This window comes from Notamacropus eugenii, chromosome 5, assembly GCF_028372415.1.
Source record: "Notamacropus eugenii isolate mMacEug1 chromosome 5, mMacEug1.pri_v2, whole genome shotgun sequence".
NCBI classification, from domain to species: Eukaryota; Metazoa; Chordata; class Mammalia; order Diprotodontia; family Macropodidae; genus Notamacropus; species Notamacropus eugenii.
In genome coordinates, this window is record NC_092876.1 from 8,787,351 (window position 1) to 8,808,246 (window position 20,896).

Here is a 20,896-nt window from a genome sequence, read left to right on the forward strand (position 1 = left end):
TTTGGTTTTAGAAAGATACTTTTCATCATATTCTTTAAAGTTCCCTCAATGCCTATATTTTGTAGATTGTTGTGGTGGGTTTTTTTTTTTTTTTGGCATAAATGAAAGCCTTTGTCATAGGCCTTTTCTACATCTTTTGACATAATCTTTAGGTTTTGGAATGCTTTTCTTTTTATTATGCTTAACTGTGTTTATGCCTTTCCTAGTGATGAAACATCCTTTCATTCATAGAATAAATCAAACCTGATCATTGCAAATCTTCCTTCCTCCCCCACTTTGTTTTTTTTAGTAAAAAAGAACTGGAAACAATGTAGGTACCTATGATTGGGGATGAATAAAAGAATTGAGGTAAATGAATGTAATGGAATATTGCTTTTGTGTAAGAAACATTTTATGTGATGAATACAGAGAGACAAGGAAAGATTTACATGAACTAATAGAAAGAAAACTAGAAAATAATATATACAGTGATGACCTCAAGGTCATTGGAAATGAGAACAACAAAACTATTGAAATAGAATATTGTGAAATTATGCTGATGAAGCTTTATTTCAAAGAAGAGATAAGCACTTCCCCCTGCTTCTGTGCAGAGGTATCGGGGATCATGGGTGTGGAATGTTGCATAGAATACAGTGGGAATTTTTCTTATATTGGTTAGTTTCACTGAACTTTTTTCTTCTTTATTTCCCCCCCCCCCCCCTTTACTATAAAGGATAGCTCTCAGTGACTCCATTGCAGAGGGACAAAGCGGAAAATGTAGATGATTTGTCTTTCCATGAGCTTTTGTGAGCACTGCCACTCTAGAATTTGATTTGACACGTTATTTTGAAGTTGTTTGGAGGGGAATGTTATGAGAATTTGGCTGAGTTTCTGCCTGTATTCTGCCATCTTGGCTCTGCTTCCTAGGTTTGATCTTGAAGGTAATGGGGGAGCCACTGTAGTCTGAGTAGAAGGGTAGCATGGTCAGACTTAATACTTTCTGAAATCACTTTGGCACCCAGATAGAATATAGATTGCAGAGGGAGAGAGACTTGAGGCAGAGATACCATGTAGGGGGCTACTGGAATAGTCTGGATGAAAGAAACTGAGAAGGAATTCAAATATATTGTTCAGTTTGTGAGTGAAGAGGTGAGATAGGAGAGATGTTATCAAGGTAGAAATGACAAGATTGGACAGTGGATTGTTTACGTGGGGTGAATGAGGAGTTTTTTAAAAAATGTTTTTTTTCCAATTACATGTAAACATTTAAAATATATATATTTAAACATTTAAAACATTTATTTAAACATTTAAAAAATATATATATATTAGTTTTCATCATTCACTTCCAAAAGATTTTGAGTTCTAAATTTTCTACTCATCTTTCCCTGCTCTCCAGCCCAAGATGGCATATAATTTTATATAGGCTCTACATATACATTCATATTGAACCTAATTTCACATTACTCGTGTTGTAAAGAATTAGAAACAATGGGAGCAACCGTGAGAAAGAAGAAACAAGCAAAAAAAGAAAAAAGGAAATAATATGCTTCAATCTGTATTTCGTTCTTTTTTTTCTTCATAGTTCTTTTTCTGGATGTAAACAGCATTTTCCATCATAAGTTCTTTGGAGTTGTCTTGGATCCTTGCATTTCTAAGAAGAGATAAGTCTATCACAGTCAGCATATAATGGGTTATTACTGTTTTCAAAGTTCTCCTGGTTCTTCTCACTTCATTCAGCATCACTTTGTTCAAATCTTTCCAGGTTTTTCTGAAGTCTACCTATTCTTTAGGACAATAGCGTGCCATTACATTCCTATACCACAACTTATCCAACCACTGATGGACATCGCCTCCATTTCTAGCTCTTTGCCACCACCAAAAGAGCTACTATAAATATTTTGTACAAATATTTCCTTTTACCTTTTCTTTGATCTTTTTGGTATACAGACCTAGAAGTGGTATTTCTGGGTCAAAGGGTATGCATATTTTTGTAGCCCTTTGGGCATAGTTTCAAATTGCTCTCCAGAATGGTTGGATCAGTTCACAACCCCACCAACAATGCATTAGTGTTCCAATTTTCCCACATCTCAAGCATTTATCATGTAAACACTTAACATTCACTTTGAAAAATTTTGAGTTCTAAATTCTCTTTCCCTTTTTTCCCTGTCCCCTCGTTGAGAAAGCCAAGGATTTGATATAGATAATATTTGGGTAATCATGCAAAACATTTCCATATTAGCTCTGTGAAAGAAAACGCAGCCCACCTCCACCCTCCAAAAGTAACCCCAAGAAAAATAAAGCTTTTAAAAAAGTATGTTTCATTCTGCACTTAGACTTCATCAGTTCTTTCTCTGGAGATGGAAAGCATTTTTCATCATAGGTCCTTCAGAATTGTCTGGGATCATTGTATTGCTGAGAACAGCTAAGGCATTCACAGTCATTGTACAGTGTTGCTGATCCTGTGTACAGTGTTCTCCTAGTTCTGGTCACTTTATTTTCCATCAATTCATGTAAGTCTTTTCAGGTTTTTCAGAAAGCATCCTGCTTATCATTTCTGTTCTATCACAATCATACCTCAACTTGTTCAGCCATTCCCAGGTTGATAGTCAGTCCCTCAAAATTTACCATTCTTTGCCACCACAAAAATAGGTGCTATAAATACTTTTGTACATATCAGTCACTTTCCTTTTCTAAGAATTTTTTTGAAACCTAGGTATTCCTGGGTTAAAGCATTTGCAGTTTTATAGCCCTTTGGGCCTAGTTCCCAATTGCTCTCCAGAATGGTTGAATCAGTCCACAACTTCATTAACAGTGCATTAGTGTCCCAATTTTCCCACATCCCTTCTGATATTTGTCATTTTCATTTTCTGTCACATTAGCCAATCTGATAATTGTGGGGTGTTTTTAACATGCATTTCTCTAAACAGTAGTAGTGTGGAGCGTTTTTTCACATGTCTATAAATAATGTTTTTTTCTTCTGAGAACTGACTGTTCATATCCTTTAACCATTTATCAACTGAGGAATGACTTGAACTTTTTATAAATTTGACTAAGTTCTCTATATATTTGAGAAATGAAGCTTTATCAGAGAACCTTCCTATAATTTTTTTCCCCTTTCTATTTTCCTTCTAATCTTGACTGCATTGGATTTTTGTTCATGCAAAACCTTTTAAATTTAATGTCCTCAAAATTATCCATTTTACTTCCCATAATGTGCTTTTTTTTGTCATAAATTCTTCCCTTATCTGTAGATTTGACTGGTAAGATAATCTGTGCTCCCTTAATTTGTTTATATCTGTCTTTATCTCTAAATCATGTACCCATTTTGACTTTTTCTTGGTATTGGGTGTGGGATGTTGGTCAATACCTAGTTTCTGCGAAATTGTTTTCCAATTTTCCCAGTAATTTTTGTCAAAGAAGTGAACTTTTGTCCCCAAAGCTTGACTCTTTGCATTATAAAACATTAAATCACGATGGTCATTTACTACTGTGTGGTGTGTGCCTACTCTATTCTAATGAACCAGCATTCTGTTTCTTAACCAGTACCAGATTGTTTTGTTTATTACTGTTTTGTAATACAGTTTCAGATCTGGTATGGCTAAGCCACTTTCACATTTTTTTCATTAATTCTTTTGATATTTTTAACCTTTTGCTCTTCCAGATGAATTCTATTATTTTTTTCTAGCTCTATGAAAAAAAATTATTGGTAGTTTGATTGTCATGGCACTGAATAAGTACATTAATTTAGATAGAATTTTCATCTTTATTATATTGGCTCAGTGAACTCATGAGCAATTAATATTTTTCCAATTCTTTAGATATGACTTTTTTTGTATAAAAAGTGTTTTGTAATTGTGTTCATATGGTTCCTGAGTTTGTTTTGGCAGGCAGATTCCTAAGTATTTTATATTGATTAGAGTTATTTTAAATATAATTTTCTCTTTCTGTCTCTTCTTGCTGGACTTTAATATATACAGAATATAATATAGATATATGTATATATAAAATATAATTTACATATAACATATGTAATATATAGAAATGCTGATGATTTATGTGGGCTTATTGTATTTCCTGCAACTTTGCTGAAGTTGTTCCTTATTTCAGTTAGATTTTTAGTTGATTCTCTAAGTATGTCGTCTGCAAGGAGTGATGGTTTTGTTTCCTTATTGCCTAATCTAATTCCCATAATTTCTTTTTCTTCTCTTATTGCTTATAGATAACATTTCTAGTACAGCATTGAATAATGGTTTTAGATAGATATCACTTATTGTTTTAAGAAGAGCTTCATTTATTCCTGTGCCTTCAAGTGTTTTTTAGTAAGAATGAATGTTGTATTTTGTCAAAAGCTTTTCCTGCATCAATTGAAATAATCATGATTTATGTTGTTTTTGTTATTGATATGGTAAATTATGCTGATAGTTTTCCTGCTATTGAACCAGTCTTGCATTCCTGATATAAATTCTACCTGGTCATAGTGTATACTCTTTGTGATATATAGCTATCATCTCCTTGTTTCTAGTATTTTATTTTAAAATTTGGCTTCAATATTCATTAGGGAAATTGGACTATAGTTTTCTGCTAGGGTTGGAAGCTCAATTCCAGGTGGACAGTCTCGGGCGGGTAAAGGTGGGAACTTCTAAATCTTAGAGTTCTCATGAGACCCCCCAGGAAATGGCTGGGAATCGAGGTGAACCGAGCTATCTCGTGTATTTCCGCCTCTTCCCGTGAGAAACGTGATGGGAGAGAGGTCTCCCCGCCCTCAAGATTGTCCCGGATTGGAGCACACCTAGTTACCTAACAGGCACGGTATTCAGATGCAAACTATGCCGCTGCAGAGCTTAAGTAGGATCAGGAAAGCCTGAAAGTTCTCTTGGGCGGAGGGGCGCGGAGCGGACAGGACAACAAGGCTCCGCTTTTCCTCTCTCCTCTCTCCCCTCCCCCTCTCTCCCCACTTACACTTCTACTTCCAATCTCTTATTGTAAGATCTTTGCCTCCTTGGGAGATCTTTCTCTTTCCCTCCTAAGGAAGAATTCTCCTGCACTTGTAACCAGAACCCTGTAATAAAGCTCAACCCTTGTTCGACTCTGGAACGTCCTTTCTCTCATACGAGCATCCGGTTTGGCCAACCGAAGACCTCGGGATAGAGGTAAGGGAAGACTCGGGTAGCCCTCAGGCCACTAGGCCTGGCAGTTTTCTTTCTCTATTTATGTTCTTCCTGGTTTAGGTATCAACACCATATTTGTGCCATAAAAGGAATTTGGTGGAGCTCCTTCTTTTCCTATTTTTTTTTCCAAATAGTTTATATAGTATTGAAATCATTTGTTTTTTAAATATTTGATAGAATTAACTTGTGAATCCATCTGGTCCTGGGGATTTTTTCTTAGGGAGCTAATTTATGGAATGTTCAATTTCTTTTTCTAAGATAGAGTTCTTTAAGTATTCTATTTCCTTTTCTGTCAATCTGGGCAGTTTATATTTTTGTAAATATTCCTCCATTTCTCTTAGATTGTGAGATTTACTGGCATATAATTGGGCAAAATAGTTCCAAATAATTGCTTTAATTTCCTCTTCATTTGTGTCAAATTCATCCTTTACATTTTTTATACTGGTAATTTGGTTTTCTTTTTCTTTTAATTCTAATTTGTTTATTTATTTTTAGTTTTTAACATTCATTTCTACAAGATTTTGAATTCCAAATTTTCTCCCCATCTCTCCCCACCACCCACCCCAAGACAGCATGCATTCTGATTACTTCTTCCCTCAATCTGCCCTCCCTTCTGTCACACCCCTCCCTTCTCCTATCCCCATCCCCTCTGTTTCCTTGGAGGACAAGATAGATTTCTATACCCCATTGCCTGTATGTCTTATTTCCCAGTTGCATGTAAAAACAATTTTTAACATTCATTTTTAGAACTTTGAATTCCAACTTCTCTCCCTTCCTTCCTCCCCACCCATCCTCACTGAGAAGGCAAGAAATTTGATATATGTTATACATATGTAGTTATGCAAAAGACTTCCATAAAAGTCATGTTGTGGAAGACTATTTTCCTTCATCCTATCCTGCCCCCCCCCCCCATTTATTCTATTCTCTCTTTTGACCCTATCCCTCCTCAAAAGTATTTACTTCTAATTACACCCTCCTCCCATGTGCCCTCCTTTCTCTCATCTCCCACCCCCTGCTTATCCCCTTCTCCTCTACTTTCCTGTAGTGTAACATAGAGTTTCATAGCAAATTAAGTATGCATGTTATTCCCTCCTTAAGCCAAATGTGATGAGAGTAAGGTTTACTTTTTCCCTTCTCACCTCCCCTCTCTTCCCTTCCATTGAAAAAGCGTTTTCTTGCCTCCTTTATGTGAGATAATTTGCCCCATTCTATTTTCCCTTTCTCCTCCCAATATATTCCTCTCTTACCCCTTAATTTTATTTTTTTAGATATCATCCCTTCCTATTCAACTCACCAGGTGCCCTCTGTCTATATGTATATAATCCCTGCAACTACCCTAGTACTGAGAAAAGTCTCAAGAGTTATAAATATTATCTTTCCATGTAGAAATGTAAACAGTGCAACTTTAGTAAGTCCCTTATGATTTCTTTTTCCTGTTTACCTTTTCATGCTTCTCTTAATTCTTGTGTTTGAAAATCAGATTTTCTATTCAGCTCTGGTCTTTTCATCAAGAATACTTGAAAGTCCTCTATTTCATTGGATGATCATTTTTTTCCCCTGAAATACTATACTCAGTTTTGCTGGGTAGGTGATTCTTGGTTTTAATCCCAGTTCCTTTGACTTCTGGAATATCATATTCCAAGCCCTTTGATCCCTTAATGTAGAAGCTGTTAGATCTTGTGTTATCCTGATTGTATTTCCACAATACTCAAATTGTTTTTTTTTCTGACTGCTTGCAATATTTTCTCCTTGACCTAGGAGCTCTATAGTTTGACTACAATATTCCTAGTTTTCCTTTTGGGATCTCTTTCAGGAAGTTTTCAGTTTTATTTTACCCTCTGCTTCTAAAATATCAGGGCAGTTTTCCTGGATAATTTCTTGAAAGATTATGTGTAGGCTCTTTTTTTAATCATGACTTTCAGGTAGTCCAATAATTTTTAAATCGTCTCTCCTGGATCTATTTTCCAGGTCAGTTGTTTTTCCAATGAGATATTTCTCTTTGCTATTTTTTCATTCCTTTGGTTTTGTTTTATAATTTCTGGATTTTTCATAAAGTCATTACCTTCCATCTGCTCCATTCTAGTCTTCAAGGAATTATTTTCTTCAGTGAGCTTTTGGATCTCCTTTTCCATCTGGCCAGTTCTTCTTTTTAGGGCATTCCTCTCTTCACTAGCTTTTTGGATCTCTTTTGCCATTTGGGTTACTCTATTTTTTACAGTGTTATTTTCTTCAGCATTTTTTTTGGGTCTCCTTTAGCAAGCAGTTGACTCATTTTTCATGATTTTATTGCATCACTCTCATTTTTCTTCCCAATTCTTGCTCTACTTCTCTTACTTGATTTTCAAAATCCTTTTTGAGCTCTTCCGTGGTTTGAGACCAATTCATATTTTTCTTGGAGGCTTTGGATGGAGGAGCTTTGACTTTGTTTTCTTCTGTTTGCAAGCTTTGGTCTTCCTTGTCACCAAAGTAAGACTCTGTAGTCTGATTCTTTTTCAGGTTTTTGCTTATTTCCCCAGCTGTTTACTTGACTTTTGAGCTCTTTGTCAAGGTAGATCTCTGCTTCTAGTGAGGGTGGGGGAATGGACTGTCAGCTGCTTGATTCCCCCACAATCTGTGGGCCTCAAACTCCAGAAGCAGTTGCTATCTCTGCCCCTGCTACTGGTGTGGCTGCTACAGGTTCTTCTGCCCCTTTCCTTTTCTGCCACCTTGGGGCTGGGCCTGGACCACTCCACTCTCCCATACTGGTCCCACAGGCTTTTTTCACTGACATTCCAATTTGTTCTTAGCGTTTTGGGGTCATGAAGTTTGGAAACCACCACAGGTGCCCTAGATTCAGGCCCCTGAAGCCTATTCAAGTCTCATCTGTTCCAGGGGGGTCTATGCTGGACTGCACCCTGCCCCCACCTTGGGGTGATTGACACTTCCCTACGATCTTCCAGGGTATCTTGGGCTGGAAATTTGCTTCACTCTATCATTCTGTGGGTTCTGCATCTCCAGAATTTGTTTAGAGCCCTTTTTTACAGGTATTTTGCTAGGCTTGGCGGAAGGGTTCTAGAAAGTGCATGCTGTTACTCCTCCATCTTGACTTTGCTCTTCCTTTTTTTTAAGTCAAGTTAACCAATGGTTTATACATTTTATCTTTTGCATAAAATCAGCTCCTAGTTTTATTTATTAGTTGAGTGGTTTTTTTACTTTCAATTTTTTAATCTTCACTTTGATTTTTAGGATTTCCAATTTGGTGTTTCATTAGGGATTTTTAATTTGTCCTTTTTCTAATTGTTTTAGTTGCATGCCCAGTTCTTTGACCTGCTCTTTCTTTATTTTATTCATGTAAGCATTTAGAGACATAAAATTTCCTTCAAGTGTTACTTTGGCTATATCCCATAACTTTTAGTATGTTGTCTCATTGTGGTTCTCTTTAAAAATTAAATGATTGTTTCTATGATTTGTTCTTTGACCTACTCATTCTTTTTAAAACATTTATATATTTATTTTTAGTTTTCAACATTCACTTCCACAAGATTTTGAGTTCCAAATTTTCTCCTTATCTCTCTTCTCTCCCTACCCCAACACAGCATGCAATTATATATATATATAGTCATATTAAACCTATTTTCGCATTAGTCATGTTGTAAAGAAGAATTCGAAGCAATGGGAGAATCTATGAGAAAGAAGAAACAAAAAGAGAGACTAAATAATATGCTTTGATCTGCATTCAGACTCCATAATTCTTTCTCTGGATGTGAATAGCATTTTCCATCATGAATCCTTTGGAGTTGTCTTAGATCCTTACATTGCTAAGAAGAGCTAAGTCTCTCAAAGTTAGTCTTTGCACAATGTGGCTGTTACCATGTACAATGTTCTCCTGGTTCTTCTCACTTCACTCAGTATCAGTTGACCCACTCATTCTTTAGGATCAGATTAGTTTCCAATTAACTTTTTATCTGTGTTTTCATGGTCCTTTATTGCATATAATTTTCAGTGCATTATGATCTGAAAAAGATGCATTTAATATTTCTGCTTTTCTGCATTTGTTTGTTAAGTTTTTATGCTCTAGTACATGGTTACTTTTTGTGTAGGTACCATGTACTGCTGAGAAAAAAGGTGTATTAATTTCTGTTCCCATTCAGTTTTCTCCAGAGGTTTATCATATCTAACTTTTCTAAAATTCTATTCATCTCCTTAGCTTCTCTCTTGTTTATTTTTTAGTTAGATTTATCTAGTTCTGAGAGGGGAAAGTTGAGGTTCCCTACTATTGTAGTTTTGCTGTCTATTTTCTCCTGGAACTCCTTTAACTTTTCCTTTAAGAATTTGAATGCTCTGCCATTTAGTGCATATATGTTTAGTATTGATCTTGCTTCATTTTTTATGGTGCTTTTTAGCAAAATGTAGTTTCCATCAGCTGAAGTGCAATAGATTCTGCTCCAGCCCCTTACCTTTACTTTGTGTGTGTGTGTGTGTGTGTGTGTGTCTGTGTGTGTATCTGCTTCAAATGTGTTTCTTGTAAACTGCATATTGTTGGATTGTGATATTTAATCCACTCTGCTTTTTGCTTCCATTTTATGAGTGAGTTTATCCCATTCTCACAGTTATGATTACTGTATATTTTTCTCCATCATATTATTTCCCCCTACTCCTGCCTTCTATTCTTCTCTCTCCGTCTCTCTCTCTCTCTCCTTTTACCCTGTCTTTCCTTAAAAGTGTGTTTCATTTCTGACTACCACCTTCCCCATCTGTCATTCCTTGTGTGTTCACACACCATCCCCCTTTTTCTTATTCTCTTCCCCTCCTACTTTCCTGTAGGGCAAGATAGATTTCTATAACCAACTGAGAATAATATATATATATATTCCCTCTGAACCAGTTCCAATGAGAGTAAGGTTGATGCATTACCCACCACCTCCCCCTCTCCATCTTCTTTTGCAGTGTAAAAGCTCTTGCTTTCGTTCCACTTTTATGTGAGATAATTTGTCCCATTCTGCCTCTCCCTTTCCCCCTCTTTCAATGTATCCCTCTTTCTTACCCTTAATTTTATTTTTTTGAAATCATCCCATCATAGTCAACTTATACCTGTGCCCTCTATATGTATTCCTTCTAACTCTCCTAATGATGATAATGCTTTTAGGAATTACATGTATGATCTTCCCACATAGGAATGTAAACAGTCAAACTTTATTGGGTCCCTTGTGATTTCTCTTTCATGTTTACATTTTTATTCTTCTTTTGTGTTTGAATGTAATTTTCTCTATTCAGCTCTGGTCTTTTCATAAGGGGTGCTCAAAAGTCTTCTGTTTCATTAAATATCCATTTTTCCCCCTTAGGGAAAGAGATTTTTTTCAGTCTTGCTGGATAGGTAACTCTTGATTATAATTCTAGCCCCTTTGCTTTCTGGAATATCATGTTCCAAGCCCCATTTTCCTTTAACATAGATATTTCTAAATTTTATGTGATCCTGACTGTGGCTCCATGATATTTGAATAGTTTCTGTCTTCTTGAAATATTTTCTCCTTGTCCTAGAAGCTCTGGAATTTGGCTTTAACATTCCTTGGAGTTTTCATTTTGGGATCTCTTTCAGGAAGTGTTTGGTGGATTCTTTCTATTTTTATTTTACTATCTGATTCTAGGATATCAGGACAGTTTTCCTTGATAATTTCTTGAAAGTTGATATATAGGCTCTCTTTTTTTTTTTTTTTTTGATCATGGCTTTCAGGTAGTCCAATAATTCTTAAATTACCTCTTGATCTATTTTCCTGGATAATTGTTTTTTTCAATGAGATAGTTCAGTTTTTTCTACTTTTTTATTCTTTTGATTTTGTTTAATCATTTCTTAATATTTCATGGAGTCATTAACTTCCACTTGCCTAATTCAAATTTTTATGGAATTACTTTCTTCAGTGAACTATTTTACCTTCATTTTCATTTGACCAACTCTGATTTTTAAGGAGTTCTTTTCTTCAATGGATTTTTGTACTCTCCCCCCCCCCCCCGCCCCAATTTGGTCAGCTGAAGTTCTCTTGAGTGAATTTGACCTATTTTGTTTTTAAGGTATTATTTTCTTCAGTATTTTTTGTCTTCTTTACCAAGCTATTGGCTCTTTTTATAATTTTCTTGTATCACTCTCATTTCTTTTCCTGATTTTGCTTCTACCTCTCTTATTTGATTTTTAAAATTTTTTGGGGAGACCCTCCCAGGAATTCTTTTTGGGCCTGTGATCAATTCTCATTTTTCTTTGAACTTTTGCCTGTAGCTATTTTGATTTCATTTTCTTCTTCTGAGTTTGTGTTTTGATCTTCCCTGTCATAGTAAATTTCTATGTTCAGGTTCTGATTTTGTTGGTTGCTCATTTTCCCATTGTATTCTTTATGTTAAAGTTGGTCTTTGTTCCTGGGGTGTAATGGGACACTGTCCCAAGTTTCAGACCTTTCCTGCTGCTGTTTTCAGAGCAAGTTCTGAGGGTATATATGTTTTTGGTGTTTTCCGTGTGGTATGGTCTAAGAAGAAGTGTGGTCATTGCCCTTTTGCCATATGCTTTGGTCTGTGAACAACCGTAAGCATTCATTTCTGCCTTGGAACTGTAACTATGGCCCATATACTCCTGCACCTGCAAGTGCTAGTATGCTAGTATTGCTGAGCTTTGGGACTGTGACCTGGAACTGCTTGTGGGAAGTGTGATATAGTCCTACACCCAGTGCTAGCAAAGGGCCCTCTGTAATCTCCTGACCTGTTGTATGACCCCTACCATCTGCGGGTTTCCCAGAGCTGCCACTGCCTCCACTAATGAATTGCCTCCAAGGGCTGATGCTTTCTCCCCATTATGGCCTGTGTTGTGAGGCTACACTGGGCTCCTAGTCTGACCACCACTCCACTAAGACAGATCTTGTCTGACAATCTCCTCAGTTGCCCTGGGCTGGAAAATTGTTTCACCATAACCTTTTGTTAGTTCTGCTGCTTGAGTTGTTTGGAGGAGAATTTGGGAGACCTCAGGCAAGTCTCTGCCTTTATTCTGTCATCTTGGCTCTTTCTCCTCCGTGTTTTTGATTTTTAGGTTTTTTTTTTTTTGCAAAAGTCCTTGACTGCTCATCTCTCCCCACATTTATGATTCTTTGGACCAAAGAAAAAAGATTTTGCAAAACCAACTTTACATAGTGATTGTGTCTAACCATATGTGAAATATTTCATATCCCTTGTCTCCTACCCCTACCCCTTGGAGAGAAGTGTGTTTTAATATTTATCCTTCAGGGCTTTGGTGTAATTTTTAAAAATGTTATTGATTCCTTTTATGTCATATGATATCTGCAGGACTAGTGGAGAATGCATATTGAAATGAATGGAAATGATAGTTCATATAAGTCATTTACCCTTATATATTTAATTCATGCTTAGGTATTTTTCTTAATATTTCCTTTTGTTTTTTCCATTTTTCAAATACTTAAAACCAAACAATTAAAAAAGTCCTTTATTCTATCCCTTTAATTTTATAGATGAAACTGAGTTACTTAAATTCTAATCACCGCCTGGAAATCTTTGAGTCAAATAGGTCATAAGTAGAAAGTTTGAACATATTTTTCTTTTTCTTAATCCATTGCTTTTCTCTCATGTATGTCTCAAATAATCTTGCATGTTTTATCCTTCCCTTTAAAGGGTGAATATTACTCTGACATGAAGACACAAGTTCCAGCACTCATAAGGATGCCTTATTTGTCAGATTGCTTTACCAGAGTATGTTTGTTTCCATTCTGTTTAAATTTGACTTTATCCAATATTAGTGTTATAACTGATACTTTCGCTTTCAGTTTTCTTTTTTCTTCTTTCTTCTTTTCTTTCTTCAGTTTTCTAGCATGATAAATTTGTGATGAGTTTTCATTTTTAGTCAATGTTAAATATTTGTCTACATCACACATATTCCTGTGTCCAACTATTCTGATTGGAATGATTTTCATTAAACCCTTTTAAAACCTTGGGGAGACCATTACATTGTATTTAGCATTAGGCAAATTTAAACACACACACAATATATTTTTGTCATGTAACACCTTAACAAAACCGCACTTAAGATTCTTGTATTTCATACTGCTAACAGTATAGGATTTACTTTTTGTTTTTTACTTTGTGGTCCCTTTAGAACTGATCCTTTAGGCAGAAATTAAGGGATTAGTTAGTTATGTGATGGTAGTTATCAAGAAAACTAGCTGTGTATAGCATGGAACTTACTGTCATCCTGAACTAAAAACTTAAGGGGAAGAACGTGTTCACAGCAAATAACACCTGCATGATGCCAGTTTGAATGTCCATCCAAATGTGTATATTTGGCACAGTAAAACAGACAACACCAATCCTAGAAAGTTTCCAGACAAAAGCCTGTACAATGTTAATGAAACAGAATCCATCATCACAAGGGAGTTATAGAAACAATGGGCATTTCCTTGTCAGAAAGAACTAAAAGGACTGGTAAGTATTCTCAGAGAACAGGATGAACAGATTGTGGCAGGAGCAGTCAGTGTCTGTTTTAGACAGGCTGGACTGGCTTCCCCCTACAGGGTCAGAGACACCATCTTCAGGATCTGGTTGGTAAATGGTCTAGGGCTAAATGTTAATTTAAATTAAGGTAGGGAGTCAAAGCTCTGCTGAGGTTGGGATGATTCTTAACATTTGGGCTGAAGTCTGGCCTTTCTCTCTTAATTTAAAGGGATGTTTCTCCCTCTCTATCCCTTTACCTGTATGACAGATAGAATTGAGGTTGGGGTAAGGAAGTGAACAGACTCTCTGTCTCTTAATGGATGGCACCGGGAAGATAGTCGGACTTTTTCTTTCTCTTTCCTTCCGTCTTCCGCCTGATCTCCCACTCTGAGATGCCTGTGGGGCTAGCTGATGGACCTCCTCGGTCTCTGCTTCTCTGCAGCTCCATCATAATTTTTCTCTCACCTTTATTCCTGTTGCCCCTGAACTGAGCTCATTGAGTTTGGGAGGGCCTAGGGAGACTCACCTCATTGTCTGTGTTGCTGCTTTTGGGGTTCTCATAACATCCTCGCAGGCTTTATCTCCCGCACTGTGTGTTTTTCTTTCAAAACTCAGGGATATGAGTCAGTTCCACCTTCTGGCTCAAATATTTTGGTGGTCCCAAGTAGGGATGCTTGTCGCTATAAACTACACATCTCAAGATGCCAGTCAGTTCTCAAATCCCTGTTATACAAAGGAAAAGAAAGCTGTACCTAATGGAGATTTGCAGTTTATTACCCTGTTTTTCAGTTCTGCTTTGTATATGGAAATGCTCATTTTATTTGGTATTAAATTCAGAGTTTTTTTTAAACTGCCCATAATCTTGTGCTCCTCTGGCATATTTGATCTGGCCATCCTGGGCCCTGCCAAGGTCTACACTCAACCTGACATTTATGGACAGAGGCCTCCAAAACCATGGGCTTCCAGGGGCAGAAGGGTCCAGTGGGAGAGACTGAGAGGTGGTCAGCTTTAGATCTTCCAGTATGGCAACCTGTTCTGGGTCTTACTCCAAAGAGGTGCATAGGAGTCATTAAGATACTCAGGTGGACAATGGGGGCCCTCCAAAACTGAAGGAAGCGAGTCCCAGAAGCTTACCTTGCACTGTGTTCAGCATTGTCTAGGATCTCCCTATCTCCTGCTTTCCCCCAAACTTAACTTAGCAGGGCCCCTTGCATAAGCAGTCTCCCATGCCAGGAATGTACTCCCTCTTCACCTCACAACCCCTAGCTTTCTTCAAGGCTCAGCACAAGTAGCCTCTCTTTTAAGAAGACTTTCTTGATCTCTATCCCTCTCCCCCACTACAATCATTTGTATTTCTTTTGAGCATTTGTTTATCCACATACATGTTGTTCCTATCATCTCTCCCTATCTCCCAAATAAAGTGGAAGGTTTTTGAGGGCAGGGACTATTTAATTTTTGTCTTTGTGTTCCTAGCACCTAGCATAGTACCCAGTAGACATTAGTAAAAGCTTAAACTGAAATGCCTGCTATGTGCTGATTACTCCAATGGTCATAATAAACAAGCAAAACTCTTCCCTTCTTGAGATCATGTTGGATAGACCTTGTTCTTATGTCTAGGTTCTATTTCCTCAGAAGAATGTAAAAGCCTTGAGGTCAAAGAACAGTCCACAGTAGTTCCATATCCATTAGTCAGGGAGTCTCTGGTGGAATGCCTTAGAGATTTGTGGTTGGCTTGGAGAAAGGCTGAGTTAGCATACTAATCCATTTGCATATGAGTGACCCCAGGCTGGAAGACATGGGTAACACACTGGATGACAGAATTAGGACCAAAAAAGACCAATATGCCACATTCTTTGGGCTGAACCTAATACAGTAAATTTCAATAGGGTGTCATGCAAATTCTTATACTTGGGTTCAAAAAAAATCAGCTCCATGAGTACAGGATGGAGGAGGCATGGGTAGATGGTAGTTTTTCTAAAAAAAAACCAAAAAACAAAACTCTGGGGAATTTTAGTGATATTCAAGCTCCATATGAATCAGTAATGTGATGTAATAGTCAGAAAAGTGAGTGGAATCTCAGATGGCATTAAGAGGAATAGATTTCAGAAGGAAGAAGGTGACAATCCTTTTGTACTCTGCCTCAGTCAGACCATATCTGGCATGCTGTGTCCAGTTCTGAACACCACAGTTAAGACCCACATTACTGAGTTGGAGAGTTTTCAGTGGAGAGTTGGTTGTTGGTCCTTTGTCTCAAAGAGAACAGGATGGTGAAAGGACTGAGTCTATTTCCCATGAGGATCACTTGAAGGAATAAGAGATGGTTAGCCTGAAGAAGATGAGACTCAGATCTTTGCAGAATTGCTATGTGAATTAGACTCAGTTTGGCTTGTCTTAAGACTCAGGAAAAATGTATGTGCATGTGGATGTTGTAGAGCAACCACAATTCCTCCCTCAGCTCAACTCCCAGGAACTGCTCATTCATCCCATCTCAGCCACGTATGGATGGGCAGATCCTTGTCTTTGCCATTGTCCATAACGGTTCTGCTTTCATGGTTGAGAATTCAGAAAGCCTTTTATCACATTCTAATTTCCAGTCATTCCTGTTCTGCCTAGGCCTTCTAAACCTTCTTTATTCTCACTGTGACCTCCAGTCTCCTGTCAGTATTTTTCTAGGCCATGACCCCTGTTCTGGCTACACTCTCCTCCCTTCCCAATCGCAACTCTTGGGTTAAGCAAGCTCTCTTTCCTATTCATGCCTAGTCAATCCCCAACCCTAGATTACTCCCACCACTGACCTCCTCTGCTCCTTCTCATCTGATGCTGAGTGGAGCTGGAAGAAGTCATGACACCATCCTAACTGGATCCAAGACCATTTTTAACATGAGGTTTTATTGGTCTTCTGTTTCTTACACCTTATCATAGTTATCCCAAATACTCTTTCCCTTCACTTCCTGAAAGCCTTCTTATTTAACAACTGCTACTTTTTAAAGAGAAAAAAATCAGCACAACTGATCAGTATATTTAAAAAGTCCCAGAATGTGCAATATATAACACCTGTGGATCCTCCACGAAGACAAAGGAGTGGACTGAGGGTATCTTCTCATATCTCTTCAGTCCAGGCATGCTTGGTCTTCATAATTTTATTTCATTCATTTTGGATCCCCCCTTTCCCCGATGGTGTTTATTTTTTCCATTTACATTGTTATAGTCACTATGTATATTTTTTCTTGGCTCTACTTGACTCAGAACTCAGTATTAGTTCATATAGGTCTTTCCAGGCTTCTCTGTACTCATTACAGCAGTCATATTCCATTATATCCATGTATTTGTTAACCATTCCCCAATTGACAGGCATCGAGTTGGTTTCTAGTTCTTTGCTATTTGTGATGTATTTTCAACTAAGCCCTTTTGCTCCTTCCTTTCTCATTGATTCTGTTATATCCCCCACAGCCTCAGTTCCAAAACTTGTCAAGCTTCCCACAATACCTCTCCCCCACCCTCTCATATTTAATAGGGAAGATCTGGTCATTCAGTATGAGCTCCCTATTTTCCCCTTCTGGGTATCTCACAGTACTTTGACTTTATCCCCCACTATTTCCTTCTTTACTTCAGTCCCTGGTGGACATTATAAGTCCATAAACATAGAACTGAAAGGAACCTCAGAGACTGTCTAGTCTACCTCACCCCTCGTTTTACAGATGAGGAAACTAAGATTCAGGGAAGTTAAGTGACTTGTCCTGGGTCACTAGTTAGAGGCAGGAGCTGAACAAGACCAGCACCATCCTTCACTTGGCTGTCAAACTGATCTTCCTAAAGTTCAGGTCTGACTTTGTCATCGCCATTACCTCTAGAATCCAAAATAAAAACCTTCTGTTTGACTTGTAAAGCTTTCCCTTAGCTGACCTTCCAGTCTCAGTAAGTGTTACTCTTCTCTGCCTACTAATGACTCTGCCATCTAGTGATGCCTGGTGTCCTTGCTGTCCCTTGAACAGGACCCTGTCTCTCACTGTTCTTTTTCCATGCCCGGAATTCCCTCCCCTATCATGTGTGCCTCCAGGCTTTCCTAGTCTCCGTGTCCCAGCTCAAAACCCACTTTTCTAGGAAGTCCCCTCATTTTCCCTGATGCCAGTGCCTTCCCTCTTTTGATCATCTCCGATTTATCTTGTGTATCTCATTTGCCTTTAGTGGTTTGCCTGTTGTCTTCTGTGAGCTTGAATGCAGGAACCACTTTTTACCCTTTTTTGTATCTCTAGTGCTTGGCATCATGCCTAGCACATAGTAGATAATAAGTTGACTTGTTGACTGTCTGAGCAAGGGCTTTCCCAAGTTCTCTTGATCCCATCCCCTTCCATCTTTTCTGGTACATTGCCCCCACAATCATCCCTTCTCTCTTTCTTCCTACTTCGTTATTCAACTGACTGTTGTCTCCCAAGTTACCAGTGATATTTCACTTGCTGAATCGAATGTTGTCTTCTTCATCTTTACCTTTCTTGGCCTCTCTACAGCCTTTGGCACTGCTGGTCACCCTTTTCTTCTGGATACTTTGTCATCACTAGGCTTCTGAGACACCCCTCTCTTCTGGTTCTCCTTCTACCTGTCTGTACCTGTCTGTTCCCTCTCTGTTTCTTTTCTAGATCTTCATCCAGGTAATTTCCACCAACCATGGGTGTCCCCCAAAGTTCTGTCCTTGATCCTCTTCTCTCCTCCCTCTATATCTTCTTGCTTGGTGATTTTTATCAGTATTCATGGATTCAGTTATCACCTATACAGATGATTTTCAGATGCATTTATCCAGTTTTAACCTCTCTCCTGCCTCCAGTCTCCACCTGCCTGACAGACATGTCAGGCTGGATGTCTCATAGGCATTGCAAACTCAACATGTTGAAAACAAAGCTCATTACCTTTCCCATAGACCTTTTCCTCTTCCAGCTCCCTTTCCCCATTATTTCTGAGAGGACCTCTCTCCTTCAAGTCACCCAAGATTGCAACCTGGGTGTCATCCTCAGGGCTTCTCTCCCACTCCAGTTTGTTATCCAGCCTTGTCATTTCTGCCTTCTCTGTCCTCTTCTCTAGAATCACACAATTGCCACTTTGGTGCTGGCCTTCATCTCTTCAAGCCTGGACTTTTTCTATATCCTCCCTGCTTCAAGCCCTCCCCTGAGCCCATCCTCTGCTCAGATGCCAAAGTGTTCTTCTGAATTGAAAGTCTGACCATGTGGCCCTTTACTCAGTGAATTCCAATGACTCCCCCTCACCACCAAGATCAAATAGAAAAATCTTCTGTGTGGCTTTAAAGCCTTTCCCAATCTGGCCCCTTCTATCTTTACATTCTTCTTATGCTGTATTTCCTTCCTGTGATGCAGCGACACTGGTCTTCTTGCCTCTTCTCATCCATGACAGTACATCTCCCAGTCAGTCAGGCAGAAAGCATCCAGTTAGTGCTTGGCTCCCAGACACTGGGCTAAGCATTGTGTGGGAAGACTTTGTGCTTTTTCTCAGTCTGTAGCTTCCTATGCTTTCCCTCCTCACTTCTGCCTCCGGGCTTCTCTGGCTTTTTTTCACAGTCCACCTTTTGCAAGAGACCTTTCCCCTCTCTTATATGCATATATACACACACACTCACACACAGACACACATACACACACACTAACACTGGTAGCACCTTTCTTCTGAGATGATCTCCTGTTCACACTGTACATAGTTCTTTGTGTGCTGTCTCCCCCCTCAGAGTATAACCTCCTTGAGGGCAGACACTGTACTTTTGCCTTTCTTTGTATCTCAGCTCTTGACCTGGTGCCTGACACAGCTTTCATAGCTTCAGTTGTCATGTCCACACAGATGAGATGACTCCCGGGTCTTTGGATTTGGCCTTGGTCTCCTGACTGGTCCTTATGCACCTCTAGCTGCCTTTTGTGGCCATTCTAAGGGCAATGTCCTGTAGACATCTCAAACTCAACATGCCCAAAGATAATTCACTACCTTTTCCCTGTCCTCTCTTCCAAATTTCTTTCTATCCAGGTCGTCATCATTCTTCTGATCACCTGGGTTCACAACTTCAAAATCATCCTTGACTTTTCTCTCAGCCCACCTGTCTGATCAGTGGTCACACACTGTCATTTCTTCAGTCATCCAGGGGTGTGTAGGAGCTGACTCATACTGGCTTGGGAGAACCGATTGTTAAAATTTCAGCACTCACCCCCTCTGAAATTGGCTTGACTTATTGTTTTGTTGGCTGTCTAGATGTAAGAAACTGATGGAGAAAGTGTTAATAATGAAGATAAAATCTGAAACGTATCCTGCCCCCTCTCCCCCAAGCCGGTTGTTAAACATTTACCCAGACATCCCTCCTTGTATCCATCCACTGCTCTTTACCCAGATAACAATACCAGTCTAGTTCAGGCCTTCATCATTTCTTGGCCTGGATTATCACGGTAGCTGACTCATTCAGCTCCTTGCTTAAGCCTCTGCCTTCCCCAGTTCATCTTCCACCCAGCAGCCAGATTGCTTTTCCTAAAGCTGAGGTCTGATGTACTGTCTCCAACTCAGTAAGCTCCCCATAGCTCCTTTCTTTGGCATTAAAGCTTTTCATCATATTAGTTACATGTTCCTACCATCCCTATTGCCTTCAGGAGCAAATACAAAATTCTCTATTTGCTGTTCAAAGCTATTCCTAACCTGACCCTCCCCACTACTTTTCCAGGCTTCTCAGACCTTCCTGCTTCCCTCCCCTCTGCTTACAGCTTGCTCTGTGAACCAGGATCCCTGGCTTCCTTTCATGGTCTGGAATACTCTGCGTCTTCATCTCTGCCTCCTGGCTGTTCTGGCTTCCTTCAGGTCCCAGCCAAAATCCCACCTCTACTGAAAGCCTTTCTCAGGCTCCTGAATTCTAGGGCCTTCCTTCTATGGATTATGTCTAATGGACCCTGAATGTAGATGGTTTGTACAGAGTTCTTTGCATGTTGCTTCCCCCCTTAGATTTTGAGCTCCCCCAGAGCAGGGACATTTCTTGGTACCCTCAGCACTTGGCAAATAGTAGGTGCTAAATATATATTTTCTGACTGACAGAATGACAGTCTTTGTATGCCCAGCAGATAGTACTAGGCCTTCCACAAAAGAAAAGGTGTTTAATAAATACTGTTGAATGAAAAAAAGAAAGTTTGAGCCCTAGGTGTGTTTAAATTTTTCTTCCTGAAGCCACAGTGCCTGGATCAGGAAACGCAAAGTGATTTCAGGCAGCATCTGGGCAGATGGTGTAACAGCAGCCGGGCAGAGATGGCATGTGTGTTGAG

General features: G+C 38.8%; 1 protein-coding gene across 17 annotated transcripts in view; it reads left to right on the forward strand.

The window, feature by feature from the left end:
• Positions 1-20,896, forward strand: part of LOC140503269 (homeobox protein otx5-B-like) — a 67,623-nt gene that overhangs the window by 33,859 nt on the left and 12,868 nt on the right. Inside the window, exons 1-3 of one of the 17 annotated variants that reach the window (XM_072607097.1) lie at positions 1,922-3,574; positions 4,989-5,132; positions 12,792-12,869. The exons of 11 other annotated variants lie outside the window; for them this stretch is intronic. The gene's annotated coding sequence lies outside the window, so the exon portion shown is untranslated. Of the gene's footprint in view, positions 1-1,921; positions 5,133-12,791; positions 12,870-20,896 lie in introns of those variants that run through there. 5 more of the 17 variants (XM_072607098.1, XM_072607100.1, XM_072607095.1 and 2 more) reach the window with 5 other exon arrangements.